The 19997-nt window shown below is 33.4% G+C and overlaps 1 protein-coding gene and 1 long non-coding RNA gene across 3 annotated transcripts in view; one reads left to right on the top strand and one right to left on the bottom strand.

Annotated features, from left to right (window-relative positions):
- LOC118200771 (uncharacterized) overlaps window positions 1–8944 on the bottom strand; it is a 123959-nt gene extending 115015 nt beyond the window's left edge. The window contains exons 1-2 of the long non-coding RNA XR_015039399.1: window positions 8756–8944; window positions 1077–1190 (exon numbers count right to left, since the gene is read on the bottom strand). This is a non-coding gene — a long non-coding RNA (uncharacterized LOC118200771). The remainder of the gene's footprint in view (window positions 1–1076; window positions 1191–8755) is intronic.
- The window catches only part of LOC118203019 (patched domain-containing protein 3-like), a 331935-nt gene that overhangs the window by 152329 nt on the left and 159609 nt on the right, over window positions 1–19997 (top strand). The gene's annotated exons all lie outside the window — the stretch shown is intronic.

Here is a 19997-nt window from a genome sequence, read left to right as displayed (position 1 = left end):
TTTAAAATTTGTAAAACTGCATTTTCTGAATTAACGTTTCATTCAAAATTTCATACTTTTTTAAGCACGCACTTACGGAGCCTGAACCGTTTTAAATGAATTATTTCATTAGATAAGCTGGTGCGGAGGCTTAAGTTTAATGAGATCTTTAACAAGTAATCATGTGTGATCGCCAAGGCATCAGTGGGGCGTGAAATTCAATTAGGATCGTGAATTAAGCGAATTTTCTCATACGCAATTTCGGACATCATGCGCGACGCAATTTCGGAGTTCAAGTAATCACTCTTTTCCGGAAAGAAAGAGAGAATGATGGACAAGACGTTGCCTGAATCACATAAAGCAATCCAGTAGTTGCGTTATCGAACTAATTGAAACTAATACTCATGATTATTTCCTACTTTTACGCCAAAATATGTCAATCGAAAGGAGTAAGAAAGTCACATATATCACTTACGGTAATTGTTATTCTGCAAGAAAAGTCGACTTCATCTTTTTAGCGTATGTATGGAAAAAAAAATAATAAATAAGGAATATTATTACCAAATTATTTTAGTATCCATGCATTAAAATTTCCTTAGTGACCGATTTTTCCTTTGTGACGAAAAGGTAAACTTGCTGAATAATATATATTTCTGATATTTTCGTCGAAAGACAAGTATGTGACTTGAATATTGTAATTCGCTTCTCGTGCATGTTTGTCATTTGCTTTCAGATATAATGGTGAAATTTTAACTGATTGACGTTTACCATTCTTAATAACAACTACATTTCTCAATGAAATGACACAAAAAAGGAAAAAAATGGAGGTCAGAATTAGGATTAAATTCTTTTGCTATAAGAGGACTGTGTTTAAGTTTGATTGACTAGCAAACTCTAAAGGAACATCCTAAATTATAGAAAAATATGAAAATATGTAACAATTTTATGTCATATAACATCATTTTAACATCTAAACATCAGTCATGAAGACATCAGAGCTAGGTATCTCATTAATAAATTATAAATATAGATACATAAGTTAAATGTGTACTTAGAACTATAATTAGTATTTAGAATTAACAATATTTCTCACTTACTTCTTAGCAGCAGCAAAGTAGGAGAATCTGTTTTATTAAGCTCTATCTAACTCGGTTACGTATATAATTTTACCTTAGTTTCGAGTTATAAATTCATCCCATCTCATTCTACTTCTGCTGAAAAGATTAAAAAGGAAGAAATGTTATTTGATTTGTGGTACTTAAAATGAGATAATTTTACGTAAAAGCGAAACAATAAATATTATTATCAAATCAAATAAATAAATAATTTCTAAAAATGTTAAATAATGTAAAATAAATCTTATGAAGAGTCAGAAAGGAATGGAGTATTTTTTAATTTTTTAATTTATTTGTTCATTTATTGCCGGTTTGTAGATTATTCTCAGAAACAATGGAAAAAAGCTTTTTTTTTTCGAATTATATGTTTTTTAAATTTAAACATTTGTGTTCAAAATCTTTTAAAATGTAAGAAAATAATACTTGAATTTATCTAAGACATATAAGAAATTTTTTGTAAATCGTCCTCAGGAAAGTTTGAGATGCCTTATTCTAGAAAAAGCTTTAATTACCACCTAAGCTCATAGCGCCAGAAATATTAGCCATCCATATTTGCTGTGTAATCCTATCTTTTAGAGAGATACGCCATATCTAGCCTGCCATTTTGAAGTTTCTGAAAAAATGTCATCATGAAAATTAGCACCTGCATTTTCTTTTAAAAATCCCCAAAATATTGCTTTGATTTGAGTTCTTCTGTTATCAGTTTTTCTATAACAAATTCGCCCATTTAGAATTCTATGTAAAACATCAGGTGTGATGTTGTGGCCACAGTAGTATCTTCGATGAGTTTGCCCTTCGTCCAGTTTTACAAAATACTGATAAATTCATTTCGCACCTCTGGTAATAGCTAGCATTTCATCTCATGGGATGTTATATTTTGAAATAAATTCGACCTGTGTTGACCATTACACCACGAAGACATGCGAAGAAGGAGGGAGAAATATATTATACCTTTTCATGGAATTCTCGTTAGGAAACGCTAGATTTTGTTTGGCTAATGGTAGCATTATATACAACAACCAGATCATCATAATAATTACTATTCTTTCATCTATATTTTTTGCTGCCGATTAATTCTGTGTTTATCTTGTATAATATAATATTGCTTAAATTATCAGTCGTCCAGACGGGATAGTGGTTAGTGACTCTGACTATCGTACAGAAGGATCAAATTCGAATTCCGGAGAAGGCATGGATACTTGTAAATGTATAGTGTCTTTCCGGCATGGGGGCTGTAAATATTTCAATGAAATATGGACTCGAAAATAATAACAACAACTCAATTTGCCAAGGTTTTTATAAATGCTCATCTGAGGTTTTATGATAAGTAACTTTCTCTTCAAGTTTGCACTGTTTCTGAAATCTGCTAACAAACTTTGATGCTTTGTCTTATTCAGTAACAGCGAACAAAGGACAGAAACATAAATATAATTGATTGATGACCGATTAATATACCATCTATTGATTGCAGAAGGTTTTCGCTATAAGACATTTCTTTGTAAAAAATTCTCTTTCGGAAAGCAACGTAGGTTTCCTTTAGTTTTGGTTTTTATTTTTCTTGAACACAAAATATTTATTTTTATACCTTTATTTTGGAAATGATTTCTTCCTTTTGTAATAATGTGGACATGAAGTCAATCAGAAATTATTATATTAAAGAACCACATATTATTCTAAATCAGCAGCATAACATTTACATTTTCCTCATTGCTGTTGCTGTCGTCATTAACTTCAATATCCGTCGATTACCATTTTTATGTATTACCATTATAATTCTTCTTTTACTGTCATTAAAAAGTATTTCTATCTCAGAAACATTGTCTGTGACAGTTAAAAACTGGTGATCTATCGCTTTCAATGAAATCTGATTACCAACCCTTTCAGCTATATATTTAAAGAGAAGTTAGAAGAATTTCAAATTGTGTTAATTTTAGCCTGCTTTGCTATTGAAACACCCCTTTCCTTTTAAGTGGCTAACACAACAGGCCAATATTATCTAAAAACGTGTTTTTCAAGACCTATTTGATAGACTAGTTTTCCACCCGAAACTTTAACACTGAGACTGAAAAGGTTGCCTTTAACTCCATGTTGCGCGTAGGTCAACCAATCAAGTGTAAAATTCTACCTCAAAATGATATAGCCATACGAATTCCTGAAAATGTTTTGCTCGACGGGGGGGGGGGTGCATAAAATTTGTTTTCCAGTCTGATAACGCACTTCATACGTATGAAGTTCTTAAATCATGTTGAAGCTATTGAGGTATTCAGAGATAAACATTTTCAATTTGTAGAGACATTAGGTATTTTATGGAAGCAGGAGAAGTGAAAAATGAGCAACTCCTTCGCCGGGAATCGAACCAGGGACCTCTGGAATACGCTCCCAGCGTGCAGACTATTACACCACGAAGGCACGCTAAGAAGGCGGGAGAAACAACTTATATACTCCACATTTTAAAGGGCGACTGGGTTTAGGGTACCGAATCGCCAGATCCTGGGTGTGGAGAAGCATTATCCACCACCCTTTTTTAGTTCGGGCGCCACTGTAGAGTCATTAGGTTATTTTTAAAACTGGAAGAAGTGAAAAATGAGCAACGTCTTCGCCGGGAATCGAACCACGGACCTCTGGAATACACGCCCAGCGTGCTGACCACTACGCTACGTAGGTACGCTAAGAAGGCGGGAGAAATACCTTATAAATTGATTTCGCAAAAAATTGAACTTTTAATTCTGTTGCGTGCGTATGGGTTCGTAATAGACTGAATGTACAAGTCCGATAATTGGTTAATAAAAATTTATTTTTATCAAAAGAAATATTTCAGAACTCTGGAATTTTTCCACAGAAATATTCGTACAATTGTTTATTCACAGTATCACACTGTATAATGAGTAGTTACACTACAAACTGCTAAAACACAACGCAATGCAGAGCATATCTAAAAAGAAAGCTAATCCGATCTCACACTGAACTCGCAACAATAACAACAGCAGCTAACTAAGCAATTGAGAGCAGATTCTCTCTCTTCACCCTTTAACGGTTTTCAACCGGACGCGAGATTTCTAGTACTTTCTGCTTCTAGAAATTACTGGAAAACAATTCGAGGGTGGAATTACAGTTACAGCTAAGATAGTGGTCAATTGCATTTATTCAATTTCAATACAAATTACCGAGATACCCATTTACTCAATGTTAAATGCACATATTAAATGCAAATTTGGTAATATAACGAAATGTTGCTACTTTTATTTACATTTGATTAATAAAATTTTCCTCTAATAAAATGACAGTGAGTTAAATAGTAATAATAGAGTTACTTTTAGAATTTAACAGCTTTTAAGATTATGGTTCTGTTTGTGTTCAAACGTGCTATCTAATTCCTTTTCCTGTTTCGGGGGGGGGGATATTATGCGGAGTGGACCGCTTTCCTCAGTCCTAGCTGCACAAATTGTTTCTTCTGATTGTTTCTTCAACTGATTGTTTGTTCTACAAATCGTTCCTGAGACTGAATCCCATGCAGCTCCTTAGGGGTTCCGCAAGTCAAAAGCAAAATTCCATGGAACTTTTTAATACCATCCAGACCACAATTTCAAACATTTAAAAATATGAATTAAATAATATTTTTTTATTTCCATGGTTATTGCTGTTTAAAATGATACGAAAAAGATCTGTTTTTACGAGAACTTAATAATTAAATAATAATTTTCTTTTTATCTCAATGTAAAGTGGGTATAACACTGTATATTCGATGCCTTTTTCAATGCTTGCTGTTCCGAGGATGGTGTCCTTTAAGGAAAGAAATTGTGGATGGCGCATCTGACTCGGTATGATGATCGGTACATTATACAATTTAAAGTAAAGTAATAAGAACAAACGATAAAAGACCTATGTGGTCAAAAACTTTGCGCATTGTGCTGCAAAATTTAGAAAAAGGTTAAAAGAAAAATCCTAGTTCGTACGCTAAAAAGCTGCTGAAATACTGTGGTTCCGTGAAAACATTAACATAAGCAAAATTAGTTGCAATTAAATGTGTTACAAGAGAAAAAATACAACATTTGAATATTTACAAGTAAAAATCAATACTAATAGTAAGCAATATGCTAATCTAATTAAGGTATATTTAAACATTAGTAGTACAAACAAATTATTTGAGCAAAAATTAAAAACTAAGAAGCAGTAAATGGCAGATTAGCCTAATTCGAATCTCATTATGGCTAATCAGGGGAAATTATTTTTTAATGAATTTCGAATCAAGCTAACTCTATATCGCGTTTCGCCGAAACAAACCATTGAAACTGTACGCGAAACATTTTTTAATAATTCATGGATAGCATAGAGCAATCATTGAAGTGAAGTATAGTCCTCCTGACTTGAGGATCCTGATAATGAGAGTCTCTCTAGTTCAGAGTTCAAGAGCATTCTGGATCTCTGTAGTCGAGAATTCAGGAGCATTCTGACGTGTCGTTCCGATGGAAAAAAATTTTCAGATTAAATAAGCCACGCCTCCTTAATTGTTCAGTAGTATTTTATATCCTCTGATTCGTTATATCTGGAACGATATCAGAGGAAAAACAAGATCATTTGTCAGCCCTTCTGAAATCGAAAGGCTTTGAGGACAGACACAGTGCAGAACGCTAAAATCTCTTGACACTGGTTGTGCTGTTATGTCTCTTGTACTGTCAACTGGAATGAATTGTTGCGTCTGCTATGTCAGAACCATGTCGCGAGACACGTCGTAAAAGCTTAAACAGGGTGACTTGCGGGGACCACGCACACGATTTTTCTCATCTCTGTGTGGTCCCCCGAAAAATTATAGTTTAATGAGTCCCTTGAGAAACAACATTTGAAGACCAAATCTTTAGAAAGTAGGAAGAAATAATAAATGTTGAATTAACAGCAATGTCAGATAATACAAACTACTTTTCATGCAGGAATATAAGTTCTTAACTGACTTTTCAGTGAGACATGCTTCATGAAACTGGATCCCCTCCTCGTCACCTAACTATTTTCAGTGTAGTTGATAGCACCCATGCAAATTATAACATATATCCTGATTAAAAATTTACTATATTTTCATTTTGTTATTTAAACAAAAACATTTCGCTTTTCTATATGTCTTAGGTTATTTTATTCGCTGTCAAGTAGAATGAATATAAGTTGCTTAACATAATTATGTAATATAATGCTTGACATGTAAACAAATTTTAAAGCGAGCTCTTTTCTTGGCGAAGAGGAAGAACACTGGATAAAGATGTAAAGATTCTTCTTTCTTTGCCGCGTGTTTTCGTGATATAATTGGAAGTCCGTCTGTCTGGCAATCGAACGATCCGGAGTTTGAATCCAGGCGAGAACACTACTGATTTTTCCTTTTTTCGTGCTCCGAAGTAAACGTAATGACTGTATAAGGTATTTTCCTCCTCCTTCCAGCATGCCTTCGTAGTGTAACGGTAGCACACTCGGAGCGTATTCGAGACGTCCAGGTTCAACACCCGGCGAGGGCATCGCATAGTTTCAAAGAATTCTTCAGTTGCTTTCAAACTTTAATTAAATGAATTACTATACTGAGATTAAATTTTACAGTTAAATTGCTTATCAGTTTGATAATTCAAATATATGACCAAGTGTACGAGAGTTAAAAGACTTTCATATGGCATAGGTACCGGGTTCGAATCCTGAAGAATGGGCTAGGTGAATGAGAGTTTTCGTGGTTTATTCTGTAGGTAATATGGATACGAGACAGTTTCTCTTAGACGGTCCTCCACGAAGGCTTCCTTTCCCACAAGCGGATAGCCATGGAGTTCCTTTCTTTAATCAATTAACCTGCGTGAACCCTAATTTTCAAATGGCACCATAAATGTCAAATGTGATGGCCCCGCTAAGTGGGGCCCACCATATTTGTGTTGCTCACGCTGCCGTGGGACACTGGACCCTTGTTTTACACTCGTGACTGATATCGTTTAGATAAAGTAATTTGTACAGCCAATATGCAAGTTAGTGTTGATATGGCGTCGCTTCTTAGAGTGCAAGACGAATATCTAGTGTCTGATTAAATAAATCAATCAATAAATAAATGAGAAATAAAAATTTTATTTCTTCTTCTAATTTTATATTTTTAAAAACGAAGGCTTTCAAAATAATATTTGAAATTTTACCTGTTTTAAATAATACAGAAGGATTTAGAGACCCCCTGAAAGTGGCAGCCGAGAGCACATGTCTTGTTTGCCCTTATGCAAATCAGGACCTTTTTGTCAATGAGATCAAATTAACTACTACAGTCACGGGAATACGATTTACTCACTCCAAGAAGCTTAAAATAACCCTGTGCATTTGACCCTATCGTGAATCCGCTATATGTCATGTTTAGTTTGAAGAAACACCGAGGGCATGTAGATTGCCTTGGTGTTTTAGAGACCGGACGAGGATGTCACATGGTTTCGAGCACTCTGACCCAAGGAGGTTAGAATAGAAGGAGGGAGGATTCGCCGTTTCCTCCACTATCGGGGATTGAAACCTCCGCCGGACAAGCGGCATCCATGTTTGTGACTTCAAAACATTGCATTACGTTAGTGACATGTACGTGTTTCTAAGCTGTTCCGTGCATGTATTTTCCAGTAAAAATATGTTAAATTTATAATGAAATGCTTCGCTATTGTTGAATTTTTGTTTTAAAGTAATAAAGATGATATCCATAATTTACTATGTACAGCAAATTATTAAGAAATAGTTCGAAATCTAAATGCATGCGCATAACATTAAAGCCTTAGAAAATGATGTTTCTGCATATTTCACGGATTTGCTTAGGTTTCATTAGCAACCTGTTGGGTGTACTTCCCAATTTTTCCTTTAAAAAGTGATAAATCTGATTTATTCACAATATTATCATAATTTATTAAAGAATCATTTCATATACAAAGTTTAAGGTATAGGAGCTGCTCTTCGTTCTGCATTTTTAGGAAACCTGAAATTAATAGCAAATAATTATCTAAAAAAATAGTCACAGTTTGCATTTTTTTAAATGAAAGCTTTAAATAGAAGATCCTTTTCACAACCAACAACCTTATAACAACAAGAAAATAAATCATAATAAAATAAAACAGATTTATGTGATTTCAATTATTTCAGTTTATGCGCATTTCATATTTATTAATCTCAAAGAAACTGCCTTTAATTAAGCTGAATTACAGAAATACACCTATATAAGTTTTTGGATATATCTTTTCACATGTTCATTTGTGTAAATATTTTACATAATTTTATCACTATACTGGCCAGAAATTTGTAAGTTTACGCATAAAATTTTTTAACTTAAAAAAATGAATAATAATTAATATATAAAGAAAAGCATTGCTTTATTTAACATCTTTACAATTAATAAAAATAGTAATAAATGATTTCTTACTTTTCATGAAAGTTATAAAAGAATTACCTAAAACGTTCAAATTATACAATTTAAATCCTACCATATATCATTGTATCTTAAGGAAGGAAGATACCAGCTATAAACAGAAACATTAAAATGTATTTAACATTTTTTTATTATAGTTATATTACATAACATGTTTTGATTATTTAAGTCCTTTTTTTTCACATCTGGAAAGAAAACATGACATTGTGATATTTTTTAACATAGTTGTCATATTACATAAAAAAAGAAAATCAATACTTACGTGTGAAAAGTTATGCCCGGAATTTTTTTTGAGAATCTATTTGTGCATCCATACGCAACACAAGCTGACATGCTTCAAAAAGAAAAGAAAAAAATTTTGCAATGACAGACTTCCTTGCACAAGTCACGGTGATAACAGGAAGATGGCCGCCACGCTTCATCGTTTAAGTTGAACCTTCCCTCCTTCTATTCTAACCTCCTTGCTCTGACCTTGGTTGCTGCTGGCCATCAGCCATCTTTTCTTCTTCAAGTAGCCTGTTATCAGAAGGAAAAAGAGAAAAAGAAATTGAGAATTCCGGGGAAAAAAAAATGCTTTATCCTTATATTTGTGGATAGTCTCGTTTCCTCGTATAGTTTAAAGGTAAATAGTTTTTCTTCATGTCTTTGTCTTAAAAAAACATGTCATTGCATACAGTAGGGTTTATGAAACATCAATGACATTAAAATTTTAAGAATTTTTGTCCTTTATTTTATTACAGAATGATGAGATGTATTTCCTAAAGCAAAATCCATTAAGCGTTCTCTTGTCCTATATTATTGCGGTATTCTTTGTGTGTAGTAGTAGTCTTTGTTATCAGTCACATTCGAAATAGAGGTAGGATTCTATCAATGAGAAAAGGAAGTGTGGCATGACGAGATAGAAGATGTTTTAACAAATTAACATTTCCTGCTGTCTTTAATACACACGCAAAAATACGCAATTTTTTTTAAGTGTGGAGGTTCTTGTTAAAAAGCTCTTCTTTTTTCCCCTTACCAATTCCCTTTATTCTTCATTTCATTCATTTCTGTCATTTGCTTTATTTCCTGATATGCTTCAGAAATTATGAGATACCAATGTATTATAATACTAATATAATTATAAGATGACATAAATCCTTATGGAGTTTGAAATAAATATGCGTAAGAAGTGTTTTTGAAGGACTGTTGAAATGAACCTTTAAATTTTCTTATCTACCGGCAATGAGCGCATTTAAATAGTGTCAAATGTAAGCCTAAAATATTTTTAACGAAATTAATTCCACAAAGTCAAGAATCTAAATTTTTTTCTTTGCTTACCCGCTAAATTGAATTTATTGTAGTTAATATTTACTCATTATTGTTTTCCATCATCATCATCATCATCTATATTTCATGTATTCAGAAGCGATTGTTATTATTATTATTATTATTATCATCTTCTATTCTGTCATCTTGTTCAGAAGAGTTTACCCTCTTTGAATTCAATAGTGAAAGACTATAAGCCCACGGAGTGCGCTCATAGTCTTTCACTATTGAATTGATTTATAATGCAAACACATACTCTCCGATATATCACTAAATAATAACCGGTAACACTTTTTAATTAGCTCAAATGGACGTTAGAAGGGCTATTAGTCTCAAGACGGCATTTTGATCGAATTATTTAAATGTCCGAATCACTTTTCAAATTGTTGCCCAAAATATTATCGTCCTGTGTTATATTTAAAGAACGTAAATAATGAATAATCTACATTGAATGTATGTATGTTTCTTGCACTGCGAAAAACAAGGGTACCTAGAGACATCAAATTTTCGATAACATAATTTTCCATCGAACATGGGCACCTGGAAGCCCGAATTTGGAATTTGTTTTATTGGGGCGTATTTCATATTGTGTAAAACTTTAACGGATTTTGGATTAAAAAACTCAACGATTTAAAAGCGAGCAGTGGCAACACTATAGGGAAAAAAAACATATTTGTCTCTAGCGCGTGACTCTCTATTCGAAATTTATAAAGATATGCTATGTTTAAATATTTTTAGCACAATGTGGCGTTAGTCCAAATGCTGTCGAAATGTGTATGCGTCTGTACATTAAAAAAAAAAAAAAAATGCCCATTTGGGCGTAATATAAAATCTGAAAGACTTTTTGTTTTAATTAAATTTACTTGTGAATTGTACTCCAACATGCTTCTTCATCCAAAAAGTTAAAAGAAATCTGAACCAGCACGTGGTTAAAATGACCAAAGGGCCGTTTTTTAACGTTTGGCATATTACCTTTAATTATTAAATATCATGTTCTTCGCACTTAAACCACATAAATCAAATCAACAGTAATACCCCGAAATATTTAAAAACAGTATACCTTTAGCATTTCCAATAGACAGTCTCGCGCGCTGGAAAAAAACTGTTTCTTCCGTGCAGTATTCCCACTGCTCGTTTTGAAACCTTTGAGTTTGTTAATCAAAATTTCGTTAAAGTTTTACAAAATCTGAAAAAGATGATAAAACAAATTCGAGCGACCAGGAGTAAATGTTGGAGTGGAGGAGTACGTTATTCAGAATTTGATGGTACGTCGTTTTTTCACATTGCGATAAATACAGCGAAACAAAAGGGGACAGTTCTATATCTCCCGTTCTACTGAGCAGATTGACGAAATTCAAATTGCATTTTTCATGTCTCAAAAGCATGACTTAATATATGTATTAGATTTGTATATGGCATTGTTCTAATATAAGTATTTTGACACAAAATCGGACGTTTTCTGAAATGACATGCCAATTTTTTCCATATTTCGATTCTACGATTGAAATTATGCCATAGTGCCAAGAATTTTGTAAGAATGACACGTGCAGTTTTTAAAAAATTAGCTCGAGGTAATTTTTTAAAAGCTAGCTCAAACTCAAAATTTTAGCTAACTGAATTAAGCTAATTAGCTAGTTGAATTTTAGTTAATTGAATTATATATATATATTTATATATCTCTTTTTTATTACTTGATTACTTGATTTTTTTATTACTTGACTCTTACTTGATTCTTTCTTCCCGAATTCGAAATTTAGGCTACTAAACTAACATGAAAAACTAAACATGGCTAAAATATATGGACTGGTTTGTGTTGAGCTGCCATATACTATAAATAGAGAAGATTCAGAGTAACCTATAAATCCTTTTTCATTCAATTTTTCTGTGCGTGCAGAAGGAAATTTTTAGCTGTGTCCAGACCGGACACACTGTTCAGCAAAGGGTTAACGTGTTTGAGACGAAAAAAACAGAATGAATTGGCTGGAGTTTTGTTGCTGAGGTCTTATATAAGAGCTCACGTGACTGGTGTATGGCGAGAGAACTTTCTGCATCTGAGCAGTCAATAAATTGTGGCGTTTCCAATTTCTCTCCCTATCACGTTATCACTGCTGATATGTATTTTCGTAATGCCTGCCATTGATTGGTTAGTTGCATATTGTTGATATTAGCCATATTGGGCAGTCATATTGTTGATATCCAGATCATATTGTTGTGTAAATAGAGACAAACAAATGTACGATTTATGAAACTGATTTATTTGTGCTTATTGCTAGATATTATACTTTAGTTACATCGAGTTACACTTTAGTTATTACAGTTACATTATACTTTAGTTATTACAGTTTGAGTGCTGCTTTTAAAATTTCATTTCTTTGACCTTGAAGTAGTAAATAAAATTATAATAGTGAGAGATTATTAGGGAATATTAAGAGATTTAATTGCAAGCTCTGCCAAGTGTAAAAGAAAAGTGGACGAAGAAGAACGTATTTTTCAAAATTAATGTCGCATTTTGTACTTTTTTGCATGTTATATTACATAAAATTGCATACCTTAAAATGAACACCAACACCAGAAGAAAGCAATTTACACCGCCGTTATAAAACAATAATGAAGAAAAATTTGAAATGTTGAAAGGTGAAATGAGGGCATTAAAATTCCTTAAATTTGGTTTGTTATTAAGCCTCTGATTCCCTAACGAATAACTAGAACAATAATAAATAATAATAATAAAAAAAAATAAGATGTGAAAGCTTTCGAATGTTATATTACGCCCAAAAGGGTGTTTTTTTTAAACGTTTTGTGTGTTACCTATATTTATTAAATATCCTGCTCTTCGCACTTAAACCATAAAATTCAATTCAACAGAAATATCACAAAATAATTTAAAAAGAGCATATTTTTAGAATTTCCAATACACAGTCTCGCACGCTGGAGATTTTTTTTTTTTCTTCCGTACAGTGTAGCCATTGCTCGCTTTGAAATCGTTGAGTTTGTTAATAAAAAATTCCTTTAAATGTTACAAAATATGAAATAGGTTATAAAACAAATTCCAAATTCCAAATTTGGGCTTCCAGAGGCCCATATTCGAGTGGAGAACTGCGTTATTCAAAATTCGATGTCTCAAGGTACCGTCGTTTTTTCACAGTGAAGGAAACATACCTACATTCATGCAGATTCTTTATTATTTATTTTTTTTAAATACAGGGTGATTATAATTAAAGTTTAAGTTTCAAAACGCTATAAAAAAAGAACCACTGATGGAAATGATGTGAAATTTGAAAGGAATGTTATTGAAGAAGGCGGAAAGCGTATGGCAGAAGAAAAAATTTAGTTTCAAAAGTTAGCAACAGATGGCGCTGTAAGCGGGAAAATCACGACGAGAAACGAGAAATGATTCGTAAAACAACGGGTTAAGGTGGAAGTTACACATTAAAACGCATTGACAAATTAGAATTGTTGAATAATTTTATTTGCATGACTGTACATATCACATCGAAAGGGACAAATCGGTTTCAAGAGTTTTGCGGCGACATACCGCATAAGAACCATTCATCAAAGCAGTTCGGAACTGTCGCGAGACTGGCGCAAAACATGTTCAATATGGTGTCCACCGTTGTGTGCAACAAGTTGAAAGCGACAAACAGCATGTTCCACAACGGATCGCAGTGTCTCCGGGGTGATGTTCAGAATGTGTTGCGAAATGCGTGCCTTTAATTCCGCTAAATTTGCAGTTGGAGCACGGAACACAACATCCTTCAGATATCCCCTCAGCCAGAAATCACACGGAGTAAGATCAGGCGATCGGGACGGTCAGGCTGTAGGGAAATGACGGCTGATAATTCGAGCATTTCCGAAATGGCGCCTCAGCAGCTGCTTCACGGGATATGCAATGTGCGGAGGAGCGCCATCTTGCATAAAATGATTTCATCCACACGTCTACGCTGTTGCAGAGCTGGAATCACGTGGTTGCGCAAAATCGATGCATACCTCTGACCAGTGACGGTTTGCGATAACAGGACCGGAAGCACCCGTCTTCTCGAAAAAATATGGTTGTAGGATGAATGATGCCGTAAAGCCACACCATACCGTGACCTTTTCAGGATGAAGTGGTACGGGGTGCGTTGCCAGTGGATTTTCTGTTGCCCATATTCGACAATTCTGGGTATTCACGTATCCTATCAGATGGAAATGGGCTTCATCTGTCCACACAATTTTCCACGGCCATTCATTATCCACTTCCATGCGAGCCAGGAATTCTAACGCAAAAGTCTCCCTAGCTGTCAAGTCAGACGGAAGCAACTCCTGCACATGGCCAATTTTGTACGGATAGCATTGCAGGATGTTTCGTACAATTTTCAGCACCGCGCTCGTAGGCCTGTCCAATGTTCAGGCAATTTCTCGTGCACTGCACGGTTGCACACCACCGGCCGACCCCTCTTGTAATGCTGTGGCCACTTCTTCAACTACCGTCGAATGCACTCGTTTTCTCCCTCTACCAGATTGCACATCAAACGAACCTGTCGTTTCGAATTTTTGCATCATTTTCTTTAGACCTACGACACTCATTGGACCAACGCCTTCTTTTATACCCTTCAGTGTCCTGAATTTTTGCAGAGCTACTCTTGCACAATCATCATTCTTGTAATACAGCTTTACCAGCAGACGCGATCCTGCAGTGAAACACCCATGGCGAACGTCTGAGACGCGAAATGAGGAACAGCCTGGTACCTGGCGGCTTTATAACACTGAAATTTAACTAAAATTTTAATTTACGTCTTCTTCCGCTTGCAGTGCCATCTGTTGCTAACTTTTGAAACTAAATTTTTTCTTCTGCCATACGCTTTCCGCCTTCTTCAATAACATTCCTTTCAAATTTGACGTCATTTCCATGAGTGGTTCTTTTTTTATAGCGTTTTGAAACTTAAACTTTAATTATAATCACCCTGTATTATGCAAGTCTCTAACATTTGGTGGCAACAATTTGCAAAGTGAAACGCCGTTTTTAGTGACGCAATGCAAAATGTCAAAGAGAAATAAATAGCCCTTCTGGGCAAATTGCCTCTTTTGGCTAATAATAACTAAATAATTACTAAAGTAAGCAATAACTGAAGTAGGTAACTCATGTCTTAAAATTAATATTAATATATGTCATTCACCTCATCATATCCTAAAATTAATATCAAAACAGTTTTCGCAGCTCGTAAAACTAGATCATAATAATAATGCTTATACATGTCTATTGATTGTATTATTGGAATCTTAAAATTGTCAGTTTTAATTAAATAACATCTTAACTCTCTTTGGAAATAAAACTTAGGATTCGATTTAAATTGCTTTGCTGTTGCCATCCCCAGCTTCAGATCAAAGAATAATTAAATTAAACATTTTGATATTTTCTAGTGTTTTGGGCTATCGAGTTGGTATTTTTCGTATTAGCAATTCTTATAAATTTTGTAAAGAAACGTAACAGGCAAACAAAAAAGTTAATTAAAAATTTTGAGCCTTTTTTTTACAGTTGTAAGCACCAACGATTTTACAAGTGCTCTGGATATCTTCATCAATTTACATCCCAAATATAAATATTAAAATGAATGTAAAAAAAAATTAGCATGGAAACACTTAATACTCTGTGAACCTAAACATTGATCAGTTCGCCTTTTCTTTTCACCGTTTAAGTTGTTTCTGTTGTGACTTACCTCACTTGTCTGGAGAGTAACATCAGAACAAGCCCACAAAATTTTACGTGGCAAGGAGTGCAAGATTGCGCGCCTCTCGTTGGCAAAAGACTTTGCTGAATTCCACCCCCACTTTTCATGGAGAGACTCGAGGGAGCGGGTCCGAAGGTCTCCCACCAATCACCCTACCATCAACCTCTCGAGAGGACTTTCGGCCTGCCGCATATTTAATGTGCCCCCATGCTGCAAACTATGCATTTACAAACATCAGTTCCTTCTCTAGGATTCGAAGCCGGATCTTTCGGTACACCAGTCAGCATCGCTACTCACTATCCCGAGGTTTGGTAACTCACCGTTTCTAATTTAAGATAATGACAACAAATTTTTTTTATTGCAAATAAATCTAGTAAAGCTACAGTTCGCAAGTTTTCCTTTCGTGCACATCGTTGCAAAACGATCAAAAGCATTTACTGATGGTGAATTCATTCCTTAAGGATAGTTTGATTAAGTTTTTGGAACTTCTTTATCCAAACAAACAACAATTATTAAAAAAACATCAGTTTATGAGCCAACATAGAAACAGAACCACTTAAAATTCATTAATAAGAAAAATGAATGTGAATAACGCACCAGAAGATACAAGTTTGATTAACTTTCATCCATACTTTTGAAAAGTATGGATGAAACGCAGTTACGAATTTTTGCAGTAAGAATAATCTTTTTATTTGGGTGTAAATTTATATGTGAACAGTTTCTTTCGTAGAGGATTATTACTGAGTTTTAGGAAAAGAATCCCATTGATCGATAAGCATGAGTATCTACGATCCCATACGCAACTTTTTTCCAGTGTTACAAACTTTATCAAAATCTAAACGCCATCAAGTGCCAAGCTGTAGTGAGATACAAAGTTTATAATTACATGCGTACAAACATACGTACGTTTTCTGCGTGTGTTGAAGAAAAATTGAATAAATGAAAGAAACAGAATACATAGTCATTATCGATTCTCAAATTTACCTGATTTGTTTATTTTTAGTTAAAGTAAGTTATTTAGTGGTTATTTATTTCACTATATTAGAATTATTTGAAATTAAAGTGTCTGAAAATTTAATGCTTAGTTGTCAATACGTTTGAATTACAACGTACAACCAACAAAAATTTCTCACATTTAAATTTCAAACAGAAATTAAATACATATTTGAATTTTTTTTCCTAATTTTTTAATAGGAAGTAAAATTTAAGATTTAGGGTTTTTTTTTTTTTTTTTTTTTTTTTTTTTTTTTTGTTAAATAGGCTCTTCAGCTGCTTTCAGATCGTGCATTTGGACTGCATGCAGTTTGAGTTAGAAACCGGTGGTCTGTCTTCTTACTAATCTTGGTTTGTTTGAGCCCTCTACATCATTCATGAATAGGCTGATTTAAATTTCTTATGTTGCGTGTTCGTAGGTAGCCTTATTTCCTTTACCAGCTTTAATGACGAGATTTCTGAAGAATTACATCTACGAACGTGGAATAAGTGAGCATTAAAGCACAACCAGGCAGAGTAAGAAGACGCAATTTTCTTAGTAAAGAAAATGTTTGCCGTGTTTGTGCTTTTTAAAACTCTTCGCTATTTAAAAAAACGAAATTTCGAAGTTGAATTAGCTCGTTCACATTTTTTTTCCGCTCAAATTTAAAATTTCAATACAGCTGAGTTTCATTTTACATTTTTTAAAATTATAAAAGCCCCAAATAAAATTTTTAATTTCGTATTTACTGTAGCTTTCTGTTACCGCGATTTTTCTATGCATTTTCTCTTACGCTTATTATGTTATCTCCGCCCTCCCGTTGGAAGACTATGTTTCTGCAGAACCCTTCTCCTTATTCCTTAAAACAATATATATTTCTTAATTTTTTTTTTCCGTCTGTTAGTACTAAAGTGTCTTAAGTAAGGAAATTTTTACGAGGCTCTTTTAATTTCCAACATCAGTTTTACAATTTCTTTTTAAATTCGTTGCTTCAGTTTTTATATTTACAAAAAAATGGCATAACATGATGACGGAAAGCCTCCAGTTTTGTCTTCGGATGGAATTTTCTTGAATAATGTTGCTGCATGAAATTCTTCATATAAGAAAATCGGACGTTTTTTTCAACAAAAATTTTCGGGATCTGATTTAAGGATAGAATGATAAGTATAGCTGCAACCAAAACCTGGAATGATCGCTGTTCCTTTTTTTTTTTTTTTCTGTAAAAGGATTGTTTTTTAAGGATTAAATCCTGTAAAAGATTTTTTTCAGTTAAAAATGTATGTCTTGGATCCAGAAATTATGTATTATGTCCGAGATAAATACATTTTCCAAGGAAAATCTTCTCTTCTTAAATGGAACACATTCATGATAATTTATAACGACTCTGTACCAAACAACAGATCTATGAAATTGTTAATTAAAAATATGTTTGAAGGTTAGAAAAACTGTTAACATTTAAAAACACGTATTACTTGCTTCGCCTTTTCTCACAACACGGAAAGGGATTGATACCCCGGGGAGGACTTTTTAACCGCTTAACGACCACACTCGAGATATCTCGGGAATAGATGCCGTTTCGATTTTCTTATGAACGAGTTAACTCGAGCGCTGAAAATTTTACAGTGAAAAAATTAATTTTAAATGTTACGCTGTTTTACGCGATAGAATTCTAAAATTTTACGCTGAAATTACGATTAATTAAAATCGCCCGTAATATTGCGTGGCAATCGACACTCAGCCATGCACATATTTTCTTAGCTGTGAGAGGGATGCAAGTGGCTTTTTTGATTACCCTCGAGCCGTATTATTGTCCAGAGTGTGATGTGCCGCTATATGTTACACCATGTTTCAGACTGTACCATACTGTCAATAACATTTATAGATTATAAAATATATTTACTTGATTTTTACCTTAGCTCTTATTAGCTATTACTACGTAGACTACAGTTCTGTATTACTTTTGGCTAGTTTTCTTTTTTTGTGGGGGGCTACTTCATTGAACCCCAAGTTAACTCGGGTAAAGCCCTAAATCATAATAATCTTTCTTTTTTTTTTTTTTTTTTTTTTTTTTCCCTTTACAAAGGCACATCTGGTGATATCTGCAGATAATAAAATGGTATAACAAAATCAGAGATTTTCGGCATAAATTTTAATATAAATTCGGTCATTAAGCGGGTAAGGTAAACTGGCTCTAATCCACATTACAGATGGAGAAAACTTCGAAAATGCTTATGCAGTCAACCTCGAACCTCGGATCGAACTACCAATGTTCAGCGGCTTTTACTGCTCGGCCACTAGTAGTATAAAAATACGGGTTCACCTGCACGCGGTGTGCGGTGTGGGCGTGGTCAACGACGTCACACAGAGGGCGGGACCAAAGGCAACGTCATCACACTAGGAGGCGTGGTTTCGAGTGGAGTTGAGTTGTTTTTAGATTGCTGATTGAGTTGTAGACCTCCTGCTTTTCATTTAAAGTTAGTTTTTTTTAAATTGGCAATGGGAAATATTTTCTGCATCTTAATTTTGATGATATAGCGATGCTGCCCTCTATTAATGAAAAAGTGAATTATATGTTTTAGAAATATATTTTTTAAGTCTGGTGTTAAAATTATTCAATGTGCGACTCTGAAAACAATATAAAAGAAACAAATATAAAGAAAAGACTTTCCTTTAATGAAACTACAAGATAATTTTTTTTTATTACTCAATTTTATTCTGATACTTTTATTCTTTCTAGTTTTCCATGAAACTTTAACTTATTTCTCAGGTTTTCTGTTCATAATAACATATTTATTTACTGTCATATTTTTTTAATACTTAACGTTTCTAATTTGTAATATTTTATTTAATTTCCACATACTATTTTTTTTTCATACCTTTCATACCATTTCAGCATAACCTGATTTTTAACTTATATATTATATTTCACAAACGTTCCCGCACATGCTGTTTATTTGTTACACTACTTAATTTTAGATGCAATTTCACACTTTTTTTAACGTTATAATGTTCAATATATTCTGAATTTTAACTTCATTTACTTTTTTTAAACCATTCTAGTATTCTATACACACTTTAACTTAGTGGTTTGAAATTCTATTTAAAAAGAAACGTTTATTTTTCGTGATCTTAGTTCTTTTACTAAATTTTCTACAGAATTTCTAATTTCTTTTACATGTTTAACAATATCTTCCTTACATTACCGAATATTTTTTTAAAAAACTTAAGTCTATAACTGTTAATTGCGTTTCTTACGTTCATGATTTCCCTTCTGTGTTTATATTTCTTAATTCTAGTTTAACTTATTTATTATAATGTTTTTATTTCTGTCTCATCATTTGTAATTCCAACATTTTATCCCTTTTTATTCATTTTAACGATATGGATTGTTTTCATTTACTCCATATTCAAATATTTCCTTACAATTTTTAAAATACTTGTTTTATTCTCCGATCATAATAGATCATCTACAGGTTTTACTCAGAAATTTCCATTCACAACTTTACAGTTTAATACCA

Source organism: Stegodyphus dumicola, chromosome 2 (genome assembly GCF_044657685.1).
Source record: "Stegodyphus dumicola isolate Sdum_Otavi_A_Nest chromosome 2, ASM4465768v1".
Classification (NCBI taxonomy): domain Eukaryota; kingdom Metazoa; phylum Arthropoda; class Arachnida; order Araneae; family Eresidae; genus Stegodyphus; species Stegodyphus dumicola.
Note: the sequence above shows the minus strand (reverse complement) of the source record. Positions and strands in the feature narration are given on the sequence as shown.